General features: G+C 44.6%; 1 long non-coding RNA gene across 1 annotated transcript; it reads left to right on the top strand.

Annotated features, from left to right (window-relative positions):
- The first annotated feature begins 10,873 nt into the window (after positions 1 to 10,873).
- Positions 10,874 to 11,314, top strand: LOC131221608 (uncharacterized). Its single transcript, XR_009159485.1, has 2 exons — positions 10,874 to 10,978; positions 11,063 to 11,314. It is a non-coding gene; the product is annotated as an uncharacterized LOC131221608 (long non-coding RNA).
- Positions 11,315 to 11,612: the final 298 nt, after the last annotated feature.

An 11,612-nucleotide genomic window follows, 5' to 3' on the forward strand; every position in this document is an offset into this window, starting at 1 on the left:
GCCAAATGCAACCCACCAATGCCAGAATTGGAATCTGGCACTAGTAAATAAAACTAGGATTTCAGGCATTTCAGCCATCGAATTTCTTCCAAATTTATGGTAAAGGTCTAATGTATTTGTCTACGCCCGCCCACAAAATCTGGGTCCCGATCGTGGCACGGTGACCATCGATCATGAATTGGACCCGTGCGACCAAACCTCATATCCGATCGTCCCCAAATTTTGCATGGCCCTTCATCAGGCCATGGAACACCTATCCTATAAGTTTCATGGCCAGAGGGCCACCAGAACTACCCCATTAATCAAAATGGACCCCATAGGGTTATTTAGAGACCGGAACCATATGATCAAACCCCATATCCGTTAATCCGTTTGTTCCCAAACTTTGCATGACCCCTCATCGGGCCATGAGTCACCTACCCATCAAATTTGTTGGCTAAGGGGGGTGCTAGGGCCGCCCTAACGCCAATAGGGAGTCCTAAAAGGCCATTGTGACATTTTAGGAAACTTGGGGCCAATGGGTCCAATTCTAGGAAATAAACCCTAGCACTCTCCCTCATAACTTCCACTATTCTCTCCCTCATAACCTCCACCATTCTCCAACAACCAGGTTCTCTCCCTCATAACCTCCACCATTCTCCAACAACCAAGCTCTCTCTCTCATACCTCCACCATTCTCCAACAACCAAGCTCTCTCCCTCATAACTCCCACCATTCTCCAACAACAAAGCTCTCTCCCTCGTAACTTTCACCATTCTCCAATAACCAAGGAGAGTAAAGAGAAAGATAGAGTAAGGGAGAGCAAGGTGGACCCTAGATCGAGGTGGGGCCCAAGGAAATCAAACCCCACAACTCCCTACCTCTTCTCCAAGAAGAAACCCTCATCCATGACCGCCATTTTGTTCCGTTGATCATTTAGGTAAGATCCATCACCCCTTTTTCTTGAAACCCTTGTGATGAGAGGAGATTTACATTGAAATCTAACATACAAATGTTTGCTTTAGGGATTTCTGTTCACACCCCAAGTGCAGGGTTGTGATGTAGTAATAAACTCGGTAAGACCGAGGTCGAATCCACAGGGACTGATACCTGTACGTTATCTGCCACCAAGTAGAACTAGAACTAGACTAAGATGTGATTTAAACCAAATAGAATTTAAGAAATAATTGTGGAAGAATTATCTAAAACTTTAAGGAATTCAGAGGATGGAAACTAGGGATTCAGAGGATCCACTTGTAGAGATCAGGGAGATCTTATGCTCGCATCAAGGATTATGGATTTCAAACTGAACTTACTTGATTTGGTTTTCAAGAGATGAAAGGTATATGAATTAGAATGGATTCCATCACCAAACCTTGCCCAGGTGACAAAGCAAACAACAGAATTAATCTAATCACCAATCAATCAACATGCCATGAAAGTTAGGCAGAGTACCGTCATCCGACCATGCCCATGAGACGATGGTGAACAATAGGGCTTCCTGACTTCATAAACATGAAAAGGAGAAAAGGAACATGCTCAAAGCTATCACAGACCCATTGTAATTTCAGTCACAATAGACCATTAAAAACTACAACCATTCCCTTAATAATTAAACCATAATCAAGTTCAATTCACGATTAAATAGTTAACCCAGCAATTAGAGTCTCCCATCTCACTACAAGCTTCACCTCTTAGCCCTAGCTAAGAGGTTTAGCTCGTCATGATGCGGGCTAAATTCTAATTAAGAGAAAAAGAAGAAGAAGGAGAAGAAGAAGAAGAAGAAAAAGAAGGAAAAAAACAAAGCAAGGAAATAGAGTAAAGGAAGAAAAAAAAACTTTTCTCTCCAAAACGTCTTCTCGTGTTTCCTCCTTCCTGCTGTCCTCTCAGTCTTTCCCCCTTGAATGTTCCAAGCGCTCCCTCTTTCACGTTTTTCTCCTCCTTTCTTTCGTTCGGCAGCCACCTCCTCTTATAGAACTAGCGTCCCCCCCCAAAGGGACTTCCGCACTCTCTGCCCCAAAGAAATCTCTCTTCCGGACTGCTGTCGAGTCCTGGTAGGATTAGGTAACGGAAGCTGGAGACTCCTTGCGAGTTCATTTACGCAGCCACGAAACAGCAGCGCCCGGGTTCTGTTTGAACGCATGGCCTGCGCTGGGACGATGGTGGGTCCATTTCTTCTATCATTTGAAAGATCCATGCCGTCCAACAGCTTCTCCTCAGAATTTCGACCGAACATGGTCTGTTTTGATCCTCTGTTGATGCTGCCCATGGAAGAATTCCTATTGTAACGATATTCGAACGGTCCTTTTGTGATCGTTGTAGCGGCCACGTATGCGTGAATGGCTGAAAACGGTCAGCATGGTTCTGACAATATTGAGTCCCTCTACATGATGGACGGACCGGATTGATGATTTGGTCCGTGATGATGACCCACTGAGATCGTCCGCAGCCTCTGTTACGCAGACAGAGCATGCGCGGTCGGGCGCTGTGAAGGCGGCGAACCTCTGATTGGCGCCGTGTGTAAAATCCACTCCGACCATTCGATTCGCGTCGAAAAACCAGTAAGATTAGGCTGGTTTTCTGTTAGATTCGGTGTAGCCCATACGATTTTTGTTCCCACCGTCCATTCCTGCATTTTTATGAAATCTGCCTTTGTGTGTGTGCATGGGCCAAAACGGAAAGCTAGGCGACGATGTTGGTCACCTTGCAGAGCGTATGGACGGTTCCGATCGTCGAGAACTGAGCTTGATGGGGCCCACTACGTGAAAACGGACGAACAGCGTCCGTCCGCTGTTTCCGCCTGCGAGAAGGATCGGGTCAGCGGCGCTGACCCGATCGGCTTGATTCGGTGCACGCCCGGTGCACTTGTATTCCGTGTACTTGCACTGCAAGTATGGGTCCCACAGAGATGTTTGTGAGAAATCCGCTCTGTCTATCCGTTTGGCCGGCTCATTTAAACGACTGAGACCAAACATGGAGAGTATCCAGATATCGGGTGGGCCCCACTTAAGGATTTAAGGAGCTGATCTAACCGTTGGGCCACTTCCACAGCGATCCAATGGCTGATTTTTGATGTGTACGGTTTATTTATGGTCCTCAGGCCACGTATGAAGTTTCGAACTGATCAGATGGTGGGAACCCTATGATCTTGCATTCTGGACACTTTTCAGGCCACTTGCGCTTCAATTCCTCGATTTCCGCGGACCCCTGGTGTATAATTCCGTCGCTCTTGGTCTTCTAAAGTCCGTTCCTTGCCTTGGTGCTCCTGGAGCGTCAAATCCTTGCATTTACCACCCTTTTTCAGTCCATGCTCGAAAATACACTCTGCATGACAAACACAATTAAATCAGGCCGTTAAACAACACTATGTTTGTAAATCCAGGTAACAACTGGGTCTTATATGCAATATTTGACCCTCAACAATTTCGGCCGATCGACCCCGAAATCCACATTCCTAGGTCGTTTTCTAACTCTCCAACGATCCATAGGTGCGGACTATTATCTTTAGGTAGCCTAGCACCAATTTTATCACGAATCTAATGATTTTGATTGTTTTGATGCTATATTTGGAGAATCTAGCGGGACCCCAGGAATTGCATGTTTGTTGGAATTGTATGGAATTGTACGTTTGCTTCTCATATGATGTTGTTTTTGCCTCTCACATGATTTTGTGTATGGATGATTTCATGCTCATGCCTTGTTGGATTTTCTCTTATAGTGTTGCTTCATAGTATCTATGATTCATTACTCGTGCTTATGATTTCTTAAGATGAAGGAAGTGCCTAACTTCCTCACCCATACACATAACTCAGATGTACTTTGCTTCATGATATTATTAACCTTGCTTGCTATGAGAATCTGAATTGAATGTTGAGAAGTATGAGAACATGATGTTGTTTATGCTGAATGATACATTGGTAATTGGCATGTTATGAATCACTATTTCTACCCGTGGGTTGGTCAGGAACATAAGGAGAGTAAAGGTGGTTCCGTTGGTAGAACCGCCATGAGGCTAAACCCATGGATTTGGGCCAGTGCGTGTGGGTGATAGTAGTTAAACTACATGGGTTGCTTGCACCCGATGCCGTTCCGTCACGTACTTGCCTAGACTCGTGCGGTCTAGCCTACTCTCTGACCAATCGTGATTGTTAACATTGTTTGCTCACAAATGTATGGAACCTAAAACACCCTACAACCGTTGTAGCCCATTGATAATCAAATTGAAATGGGTCCACTGCCTCTTGAGTTGGGCATGATGGAATGAGACACTGTGTCCGAGCTGTCGACCTACGCTGGGGTGCCGCACCTCCCCATAGTGATCGCGAGCGATCCCTTCCTCTCGGCACTCCCCATGTGCTTGAAGTCGGGGATGAAGAACTTGATGGGATCAAGGACCGTGGGGTCTCGGCCTCACACGTTGGGAGGCCTTGGCCTCGCAACTAGTTCATGGCATTTGATACGTGGGGTGTATCAGATTCTCCAACCTGCTGAATGAATGAACTTAACTAAGAACCCGGTTAACATTACCATTACATTACACTAGCCATGTTGGCGACTCGGCAGTCGAGCTTGCTCTGAGGGAGCGTTGACATACACGATCGTTAGATGGAGTCGCTCGAGGGAGAGTTGTGGCGAGAGCATACATCATATCATCACCCATGCATATGCATTAATAAGATTAGTTAGGTGTTTGTGAACGTCTGTTTTTCATTAAATTCATAATATAATTGATGCTTGTTACAACTTAAGACTAATAGCACCCACTGAGTTGATCACTCACTCCCACTCTGGGACGGTGTTTTAAAACACCAACCAGACTCTTCCATAGTCGCAGGTGACGAGGATTACGTGGAGCTTGGCGATGCGAGCCTCGAGGAGGAGGATGAGTTCTCCTACTTCCAGCTGATGAGCGGGCCCTCTTCGGACCAGTAGATAGCACGTTGGATCGCTGAGCAGTGGGTTCAACTCTATTCTTTTTGGACATACTATTCTTTTTGGTGATTTTATTGGGTAATGCTTGTGTGACACATTATACATTCTTTTGGACTTGTATATATACTTGATCTCTTTTATTTCAGTAGACTTGTGTGTTTATGCTTCATGTTTTAAGTAATTCCAGGCTGCGCATTTAAACTTGATTTAAGTGCATATTAATGAAAACTGGTTATAAATGACCCTGGAAACTCGGGAGTCGAGTATATGCACGACCCCCGATTTCTAGGGCGTTACACGAGGTGCAAAGTGGTATAGCCTCAAAAGGGCCTTCGGAGTCTCCGGGCCCTAAGGCGGTGGTCTCTAGTCCGAAGTCAGAACCAGCTCCTCGGACCTCTTCTACTTCATCAGAGTTGCTTAACATTATGCAAGGAAATAGTCTTAAGTAATGGAAGATTCACAGCGCTGCAGGCAATTTTCTCCGACAGAAATCCCTTCTCCGATTGTCGAAAACCCTTTATTCGGTGACGAAAATCCTTTTTCCGGCAGAGGACAATTTGAAAGAAAAAAGCAAGGGAAATGGAAAGCGAGAGAGCGAGAGATGCAAAAGGAGTGTATGAATGAGAACGGGAGGGGTTTATATAACCCTCCCATTACTCGCGTAATCATTGCAGACAACTGCCCCCGAAGCTGAGGCGCCTCAGCGCTGACACCAAGAGCCACGTGGAGAAAGACAATACGTCCGAGTCCGCGTTCTGAGGGCGAAGTCATCTCAGCATTAAATGTTATCTATGGTGCAGGCGGCCTCTCGCCTCCCCATGGACACGTGGCACCATCTCCTTCGCACTGCCGATTGTGAATCGTAACCGTCATCACGTGTTCGTCGCCCAAATGTCGAAGTCCGAAGGGTTGCAGCCGCCGCACAAGAACGCATAACCTGAAGTACAGACATTGCAATAATTGCAATCCGATCATTCCAATCGACAGCATGAGCAAAAATATGGAGGCGTCATCTCGTTTCCAAGGCATTTACTCTCCAAGTCTGAGCTCAGACCTAGAGAGTATAGGGCTTCTGTTATGGGGAGATCTGATCCGACAAGTCGAGCTGATTACAGAGCTCGGATCTGAGAGGGAAGACCTTGGGAGGCTATTAAGGTTTAGTGTGGTCAAGTCCGCTACTGGTGAATCACGACTCCAAGCTATGATCCTTGTTCAATAATTCACATTGGCGAAACGGTCGAGCTATGCGTGCATCCGAGTCCGAGGCAAATTATTCGACCGACTTCGAGTACTGGTAACTGGGCCTCGGTTCTGGATAGGATGAGGCCGAGCTCGGGTAAGGACACTCCGAGTGCCAAGACAAGAGAGATTGACCTAAATACAGACGTGACCAAAGATCTCACCCAGGGATACGCGCCCTTAAGACACGATACGCTACACGACCCAAAGATTGCGGATAATATCTTCGTGATTACATTATCTGCATGATTAAGTAAATCGTGCCGAGATTAACGGACGCGATGCTCTCTACCCACAGATATAAATACCAGGGGACTCCATTGCAACAAGTACGCAAGATTTTACACCCTCTCTCTACATTACACAACTTAAACCCAGATTCCCTAGCCTGACTTAGGCATCGGAGGGTCCCCTGTTTAAGTCAGGGTCTCCTTTGTTCACCTTTCTGTGCAGGACCAGGGTCCGTTTGAGGCTCGCAGCATTGAGTGGAGGGTGGTCCAGATTTTGACCTTAACAGATATAAAACACACACATCACAGTGGGCCATACAACACCTACCATCAAGGATATCCCTGGTGACAGGGAATCTGCTTCCTACATTTCAATCCCAGTGACTAAAAGGGCCAGACCCAGACTTCGCATGCTTAAAGGCCCAATAGGTAGCCCAGATGGGCCCAACCTATTATACATGGTTACTAGATGTTTGGCTAATGGTCTACTCTGGATGTAGGCCTGAATTATTAGCTAGTGGGCCACCACGAGAATGGACAAGCCTGGGTTGACCCTACATGGCCCATTTACACAGCTAGTTACACGAGTCATCTCGGTCAGCTTGACTCAACTCACCTCGGCTCAAAACTGGATTAGACCTAGAGGAGTTAGGTTTTGGAGATTGAAAAAGTTTTGTGCCAAGATCGAGCTTGCCCAAGCTCAACTTGACTCAAATTGAACCTCAACTCGAAACGACTCGAATCAAATCAACCTAGTGACGGGTTATCTTGATATTGATGCTACTAACTGAGGGTGCATACATTCTCTGCGAGATCAGCTAGTAGCATGTAAAGAATGGATACGAAACAAATCACTATGAAAAAAATTTAATATTGTTAGCCGAGTATTTCATCGTACCTGTAAAGTATTGCTACTGTTTTGCATTAGTGAGAAATGGAAAATGTGTTTTGAAAAAAATGTCTCATAAGCTTAAACTCGTTTCGAACTAGCCGAGTTACCAACCGAACCGGGCCAAGCCGGCTAGGCAAGCTTGAGGACCGAGCTAAGTTCAAGCTGAGGTTAGCTACTGGCCAAGCCAAGCCCAGTTGTTCCATGCTCGACTCGATTCAACTCGTGTACAGGAGTGCCAGTAGGACATGAAGCAACTCATCAAGGTGATGCGATCAATCGCATGGATGACCCGTGCCAATAACAAGCCATTCGACCTACATGTGTGGTCCAAGTGAGCAGTGGGCCCCAGTTTCCAGCTCATCTTAGGACATGGGCTGAAAATTGAAGCAGATCCGATGCTCAAGTGGGCACGCCACAGACAACAGTGGGGATAATAACGTACACTCGAGCTTTGAATATGCTTCAATTTCAGGTTCATGCCCTCAAATGAGCTGTAAAAATGGATGGAATGCTTTGATAAGATACCTACATCAAAGTGGGCCCCACAGAGTTACTCAATACGCAATTGGAGTTCTTTCCTTAGACCTTAGACATTGGAATGTGTAGCTATTAAAATGACAAACGGGCCTTTCGATACCAGGAATTGGGAAATAAAAAAATTCACGAAATGCTAGGATTTTTGTATTCCCACTGGCAAATGCTCTCTTAGTATCATCAAGATGGACATCATTTCTGGATGGCTAGAATCACCCAACAGGGGTGGGACCCAAATGATAGATGGTCTAGATCCATGAACAAACATTTGTAGTATGGTCAGATTAAGGTCATCTAACCATACTAATCTTTCTATCTTTTTATAGGTATAGACATCAAGAGTGGGATTCACATGATGGATGGTCTAGATTAATGAACCTATTATGGACCGTTCATTTCTGTAAGCATTGTTTGGAAGTTTAGGATCATACAACTAAAGTAATTTTATTTATTTATTTATTTATTTTTATTTTTTTTGAGAAATGGAAAATCAAGGGGAGATTCTTATGATGGATGGTAGACATCAACGACTGGACCGTTTATACTATGATCAATACGGACCGTCCATTTCCCTAGGATTGAACGAACGGTTAGATTATCCTACAAAAATGACTTTTGAGAGGAATAAGCTGTCAATTATGGCAATCACACGATGGATGGTCTAGATCAATGGTCGACCATATGTAGTACGATCAACATCAGGGTGCCGGAAACGGATTGGCTACTCCCCCTGCCACCAGCCCGGTGGCTGGTGGTCGGTGCTCTGTGGGCCCCACCATGATGTATGTGTTTCATCCATTCTGCTCATCCATTTTTAAAGATCATTTTTGGGCTTGGTACCAAAAATGATAAGGATATAGATCTAAGGTGGACCACACCACAGGAAAACAATAGTGATTGGATATCCACCATTAAAATCCTCCCAAGGCCCACTGTACTGTTTATTTGACATCCAATCTATTGATTAGGTCATACAGAGACCCAAAAAACAAAGTTCACCTTGATCCAAAACTTTTATGGCCCCTAAAAAGTTTTTAACGGTCGACGTTAATTCAACACTGATTCCTGTAATGTGGTCCACTTGAGATTGGGATTTACCTCGTTTTTGGTCTCATGCCATAAATTGATTTAGAAAAGTAGATGAACAGCATGGATGAAACAAATACATCATAGTGGGTCCCACAGAGCACCGACCACAGCCATTGGCTGGTGGCAGGGGAGTAGCCAATCCGTTTCCGAGGATGCCATTGATGAGTCTACGAGTAACGTACCTCAGCTAAGAGTGCCTACCATTGATCAGTTGGGCCAACCCAAAAGTGGACCATGCCTTGAAATTTCCACAGATTGGAAGATATCCTAGTACACATTCCAAACTCTTTTTATGTCCGTTGATGTATTTTCTCTTCTTGATGGTTGGTCTATTTGAATTTGGACCATTGTTGTATGGTGAAAGGTTAGAATTGTACCACCGGGGATGGTAGGAGGCATTGTGAAACGAAAGTGTCCTACATTAACGGTCTGGATCACCGGATCATGGACCTCATCTGTCCATTGCAAACCAGAGAACTTCTGGCCCACTTCATTCTAATGCAACAACCGCAATGCACCAAAACAAGATGAAAGATCATCAGGTGGACCATGCATGTACAAAATAAACGAACGGTTAAGAGAAGCTGAGAGAAGCTGACTGCCAGTCCGGTCCACCTGATCATCTGATCGGCCTGATTTTTAAGATCTGGTAGCAATAGAGCAGGGATCGCCTGATGAGTGGCTCCACACTCTCATACGTGTTCCTTATTTCCACGTGTGAGGCAAGTAAAGGGCATTGTCCTCAAATAATCGAAGCACATGATTCTGTGAATGTGGAACATTTTTCAACGGTTCAAAACGCTTATATGATGGACATCACTGCACCCAGACAATCTCCCAGTTTGAAATTATTTTAATCATTTAACTATTTTCCTTTCAATATGGACCGTCAACACAACTACATCTTCATTATCCATTGATGGAATGGTTAGAATCTTCCAATCCCGAAATTTTTTTTGGGACACCCCATCAATCCCTCTATCAACAAATCAACGGTTTGGATCACGAAACCATGGCTCGACATTCACACATCATGCATACATTTCCAAACATGCCAGACACTAATTCCTCTTGCCCCATTCCACTGTAACTTTACTCATGCAATAGAAATCAAACAGTCATTGCAATGGCAATGTTGTAATTCTCAGATTCAATTCATGTCTAGCTTTAGTAGTCCGTGGACCACCTAACATTATTCTCCTCGGATGCTTCCGGACGGAGTGGGCCTACTGTACAATGAAGGCTCGAGGACTACATTTTTCCGTGGTCAAGCAGACTACCATTGTTTTTCTTAAAAATTACCAGATCGAGCAAAAAGAAGAAAGCGGATTACGTGAGACCCTGGCCATACCCAAGATGGTACGGCCCTTACCATGGGGCCCACCTTGGTTAATGCATTATGTATCCACGCCGTCCATCTGTTTTTCTAGATCATTTTAGTCCCATATCCCAAAAATAAAACAAATCCAATCGTCAGGTAGACCACACCATAAACAACAGTGGTGATTGACTTTCCTGCTATTAAAAACTACTTAGGGCAAACCTTAATGTTTCCATAGTGTTTATTTACCATCCAATCTGTTGATAAGGTCACATGAGCTTGGATGAAGGAGCTAAAAAAAAAAAAAACAAATATCAGCTTGATCCAAAACTTGTGAGGCCCATTAATGGTGAATCACCGCTGTTTATTATGGTATGGTCCACCTGATAATTGGATCTACTTCATTTTTGGGATAATCCCCTAAAATGATCTGTAAAAACGGATGGACGACGTGGATACATAATACATAGATCAAGGTGGGCCCCAGGGTAAGGGCCGCACTGTATTGGATGAGGCTGGGGTCTCACTTAATCGGCTCTAAAAAAAGAGAAAGAAACTGCCGTTGGAACCACAAACCAACCTTCTATTGTCTATACACAGTACAAAAAAGAAAAAGAAATAAAAGAAATAAAAGAAATAAAAAATGAAAAAAAAAAAAATTTAAATGAAAGGGTGAAATCTGGTCTACCTGATTTAAGCTAGGCATGCACGGGTCCTGGAGTGACTAAGACAGGGTTGGGAGGGATGTATGGAGGAGGAGAGGTGACTAAGACAGGTGTGGGAGGGCTGTATGGAGGAGGAGAGGTGACTAAGACAGGTGTGGGAGGGCTGTATGGAGGAGGAGAGGTGACTAAGACGGGTGTGGGAGGGCTGTATGGAGGAGCGGAAGCGATGACTGGAACGGGCTGAGGGAAGATAGGTCTGCAGCCGTTGGTACATTTGTGTGGCTTTTCAAATCCATGGCGGAAGAAAGTAAAGCCCAATACCAAGCCCACCATTACTAGGACTGATACAATGAAGATGAAGATCTTTGTTGCTTTGCCCACATAACACATTGTCTTCTCTCTCTCTCTCTCTCTCTCTCTCTCTGAAAGAAAAGAGAAATGGGGAGGTGGGATTTTAGGGGAAATGGGTTTTCTTACTTGTCATGGTTTGAGGGGTTTGGTGGTTTTGAAGGGGTGGTTTTTTGCTGTATCTGCGGGGTTAAAGAAAGAGAAAATCACGTGACAGCAAGAGAGAGAGAGAGAGAGAGAGAGAGAGGAGTAGCAGCAAAATCAGCTACTTTTGCTGTTGTCGTTTTTTTATACTGTACTCGCAGAGGAGTTCAACAAATGGCCTTCGTATTTGGAAATATTACAGTTGTATGTATTTTTCTTTTATTTTATTTTCTTTTCTT

The sequence above is a fragment of the Magnolia sinica genome, chromosome 12 (assembly GCF_029962835.1).
Source record: "Magnolia sinica isolate HGM2019 chromosome 12, MsV1, whole genome shotgun sequence".
Taxonomy (NCBI): Eukaryota; Viridiplantae; Streptophyta; class Magnoliopsida; order Magnoliales; family Magnoliaceae; genus Magnolia; species Magnolia sinica.